Consider the following 5162-nt stretch of genomic DNA (forward strand, 5'->3'; position numbering starts at 1 on the left):
GAGCGTCTGCGCCGCTCGTGATCTCCTCGTGGTCTCGAGCGTCCGCTACGCTGATAGCGTAGCATTAAGGTAGTCGCTCACCTATAGTGTGTCCGATACCAACAGCGTAATCTCGCGAGCGTTTGTATCGCTCGAGCGGCCCGCTCCCGATACAGCGTCCGCTACGCTATAGCGAACCATTACGTTAGTCAGCAGCCAATAGCGTGCCTGCCTGTGATCTCTTGGCCGTGAGCGAACGTGACGCTTGAGCGTCTCGACCACCGCTAAGCGATTGTTACGCAACGTGCGTACCCTTACGGTACTCCATACGTGAATAGCGTACAGTGTTCTTAGACCTCACAAAGGGTTTTAAATAAGATAAATATTTAGCTTTATCAATTGGCGGCTCGTCCTGTCCTTCACATATCTCTGCTAGGTAATTTCAGCAGACATTATCCAGCAGCAAAGGGCGGGAGGTCATATTCCTCGTAGTGCTGTTTGGATAAGCGTCTGCTTCGCTTAGTAAAGGGTGCTGAAGGAATCCGGAACCGGAGGTAAGAACAACACGCTAGTGTCTTTTAAAACTGTTTATTTCTGTCTTGCGTACACACGCACATATCTGCATTTCTTTTTCATTCGTGTATTTTCATATCACTCTCCTGTTTGCCATTTTATAATTGATAAAACGTGCTAAGAGAGATTTGTCGCTATTTCATAGTTAAAGTGTAAATGTAATATATAAAGGAATAAAGTGTAAAGCCCACACGCAACTCTACCTAAGGTATAAGGAGAGATTGGTGTGTTGCGCGGTAGACGATCGAGGATCATCTACATTGATAAAACGTGTTAGTTGTGTTACGGTGGATATTTGCTTTGCGTACACGTGTCTCTAACAAAGGGTGAGACTCGCGTACGCAACTCAAAGGCCGACGCACGCAGCGTAAATTACGCAACGGAGCGTCCGGGTACGCCCACGTAACTCAAATCACACGATAGTGTTATTGCAACAGGCGGAAAGGTGGCAACGAGGTAAGTAGCGCAAGTCTATTTTAGTGTCCGAAATTTAGATTAACAGATCCTTCTCCAAATTCACAACACATCTGGTCTAAAGAAAATTTCTGCGCAGAAATAGAAATAGAAACAAAAGTGTACATGTGGTGAGTGAGTGTTTTGTATATATATATAAGTTTATACAATTTTCCAGGTTGAACCACAAGAAGTCGAGCTGATAGCGTAGCATTAAGGTAGTCGCTCACCTATAGTGTGTCCGATACCAACAGCGTAATCTCGCGAGCGTTTGTATCGCTCGAGCGGCCCGCTCCCGATACAGCGTCCGCTACGCTATAGCGAACCATTACGTTAGTCAGCAGCCAATAGCGTGCCTGCCTGTGATCTCTTGGCCGTGAGCGAACGTGACGCTTGAGCGTCTCGACCACGGCTAAGCGATTGTTACGCAACGTGCGTACCCTTACGGTACTCCATACGTGAATAGCGTACAGTGTTCTTAGACCTCACAAAGGGTTTTAAATAAGATAAATATTTAGCTTTATCACCTTCTATGTGGAAAAGTTGCTTAGAGACACAATTGGTGAAAACTGACCAAATATCTATTTGAACACTTGCTTATTAAGAAATGTAGTTTCTATTTCTTGTCAGTGATACAGTACATGCGTTGTTACTTTTATTAGATATACTCAGAGCTACACTGAATAGTCTTATTTTGATAAATAGTTTTTGGAAAGACTGGTTAAACTTTCAGAGACTAATTGTGAGCTGCAAAGGTTTTTTCTTTTAGAGTCATCTTATACACCTTTCACACCGCACAAATAACCCGGTATATTGCCGGTTTGACGCGCGTCGCTGTGTGGTGTGAAAGGGGTCACTCCCGAATTCCAGGGTCGCCTGCCCGGTATTTCAACCCAGAAATAAAGAAGGCTAATTCCCAGGTTATTTGCAGGTCAGGTGTAGTGTGAATGGGTTGCCGGGTTGATGTGACCCGGGACCCGTTCAAAGTATAGGCAGATGCGGCGCAGAGATGATCTCATCACCCAGCACCGCCTCTGCAACTTCCCCCAATGCAGCCTCTGTCCTCGCCCCAATGACAACCTGCCCCGGCATATTTACGGGTTGGGAAGACAGTCAGAAAAGGTCCAATGCCAGTTCGCACACGGGGAGGACCTGTTTCCAATTCCTGGGTGCGACCCGGCATTGCGATCTGAAAGTGGTATTACAAAACACACTGTTTACTCTAACAGAGTAGGCAGGTATCACTTGACAGACCACAGAATGCGACACAGGGACTTACTTAAGTGACAATTAGTGCCTGAATAAGGAAATGTAGCCAGAGATAAGGATGAGGTAGAAGACAGTGGATATCCAGTAATATAACTAAGGTCAGAACAGGTAGCAGTGTATCATGAGGAACGCAGCTGAGATCAAGACACGTAGCAGATATCCAATAACCTAGACAAGGTGAGGAAAGGTAGCATAGAAAGGATTACCAGTAAAGTAGCTGAGGTCAGGACAGGCAGCAGATATCCAGTAACCTAGACAAGGTAAGGATAGGAAGCAGAGAAAGGATTCCCAGTAAAGAGTCTGTGGTCAGGACAGGCAGCAGATATCCAACAACATAGATGAGGTAAGGACAGGTAACACAGGCTTTTCAGTAACAGAATTTTCAGTATAGTAGACAAGGGCAGGACAGACAAAAGAGTTTTCAGTAATATAGAGGAAGTCAGGATAGGTAGCAGGCCTATCCACAAAGAAGGTCACCATTTAAGATAACTTTTATGGCATGTTGTCACATGGTGGACTGATAAAGCACATTTTTACACCAGGTGCTATCGCTTCATGGCAGTGCATCACTCACCAAGACTGTCAGGACATGTTCCCAGCCATAATAATAATAATAATAATAATAAAGACTGTTTGTTTTCTACAAATGGAGCTGGCGCTGCCGGGGCATGTGGGCAGCCATCTATCCTGAGATCAGTTGACCGGTGCTCAACCAATTAAAGTCCAGATCTCATGCACATGACTCCAGAGACCTATCAATAGCCAGGCCTCCCAGAAAAACGTCTGTTGTATCCTACCTGGTAGTTCTTGATTGCAGTACCTGCAGTTTAGCTTCACAGTTCAGTGTGTTCCACCCAGCTGCTGTGTATTTCTCCAGTGCTAGCCAGTCCTGCTGAGTGCTATCCTGAGACTCCTGTGCATTGCTGAATGCTTTCAAGTTCCAGTCAGTCCTGCTGTACTCCATTCAGGACTTCTGTGTAAAGCTGTGAATTATCCAGTGCTAGCCAGTATTGCCGAGCACTATCTACAGACCGCATACAGCGCTACAAGAAATGGATCTTCTACATTATATTTGCTTCCGTTACCATCTGGAAGAGGTACTGAAACCATTAATGCCAGAATTTCCTTTTTAATGTGAGCAACTGCCCTAATCAAAGAGAGGAGAGGCGTAGCCCTCACACAGTTGGTGAAGCTTTTTTACACTTTACATTTGATCAGGGGCAGATTGTTTATCATAAGCAGCAACTGAACACGTGAGCATTTGGAGATCTTCCAGACCCTGCAGGTCCAGCTTGCAACCACTAGGGTAGTAGTGATTGGAGATTTCAACTACTCCTGACAAGGGCAAGATTTAGCTTCAGAAAGACTACTAAACTGAATACCGTATCCAAGCTGCACAGCGAAGGCACACATCCCAATGAGATGCATGAGATCCAAGGTGACTGACTGCAAATTATACACTACACGGAGCAATGAACAATAGTTCAGTGTGTTCCTGGAGTGACTCTTTGTTCACATCAAGGGCAGTTAAGCAAAATAGGCATGCCTTGGTTCCCTGCTTAACAGTTATGGTCTTTGAGGGGCTCCTGGAAGTTAAACTGTGCTTGGAGTTCCCTACAGTGCATTGGAATAACCTACATCTCTGTGATGTTGGAGTAACTTACATCACAGGGAAGAACGATAAATGTTATTCTGTATATTGAGTGACTGGTGGGAATATGTTAAGGTCACATTTTGTAGCTCTTTTAGGCAAAATTGAGATTTCAGGCATATGAGAGGAGGAACTTCATAAGGCAGCAAAGACAACTGCAGTCCCTGCAAGACCTAAGACTCTGTGGCTAGCTTCAGTGGCGGAACTAGCGAGCGGTGGGCCCAGGTGCGACAAAATGCTTTGCCCCCCCCCCCCCCATCCCATCCAAGTTCACCCCCACACCCCTGGAGAGGATCTGGTGAGGGGGACCTGCTCAGGGCCAGAGAAATGGATACCTAGCAACAGTGCTGTAACTAGACATTTTAGCACTGTGTGCAAGAAACGGCATCGGAGCCCCACCCCTGCATGCAAAACATGCCATAGGCGCGCGCAAAAATACATAGTGGCGTGGCTTCGTGGGGAAGGGGTGTGGCCACAAAATAATACCAATTCATAAAACGGTGCACAGTAGTCTCCATTATTCAAATTACGCCGCACAGTAGCACCACTACACCAGGTAGAGACCCTTTTACACATTACGGCGGACAGATTCCTCTTTTTACACATTACGGCAGACAGCATCCCCTTTTTACACATAACGGCAGACAGCGTGCCCTTGTTACACATAGCGGCAGACAGCGTACACTTTTTACACATAGCGGCAGACAGCGTACCCTTGTTACACATAACGGCAGACAGCGTACCCTTGTTACACATAACGGCAGACAGCGTCCCCTTTTTACACATAACGGCAGACAGCGTCCCCTTTTTACACATTACGGCAGACCGTGCCCTTGTTACACATTACGGCAGACAGCGTCCCCTTTTTTTTTTTTTTTTGTGTGTGTGTTTTTATACACATGTGATGCAACACAATTGAAACACATAATTCCTACCAGGGGGTTGCTGCAGACAGCAATAAAAGCAAATGGAGACTCACCATGCACATAGGGAAATTAGGGAATGAACAGCAGCAGCAGCTCCAGCTCCAGCCCCCCTCTCTCCCTCTCTCTCTCTCTCCCAGTCCCTCCCATTATGACAGTGGGCGCCGGGGACGGCCACGAGATCTTGGCGTGATGCTTGTCAGATCCCCGGCGCCCAAATACAGAGAGAGAGAGAGAGAGAGAGGAAGCCGAGGGAGGGGCGGAATATAAACAGGAAGGGGGAGGAGCTGAGTTAGCTGCCCCTCCTCGCTTTC

The sequence above is a fragment of the Pseudophryne corroboree genome, chromosome 10 (genome assembly GCF_028390025.1).
Source record: "Pseudophryne corroboree isolate aPseCor3 chromosome 10, aPseCor3.hap2, whole genome shotgun sequence".
Lineage (NCBI taxonomy): Eukaryota > Metazoa > Chordata > Amphibia > Anura > Myobatrachidae > Pseudophryne > Pseudophryne corroboree.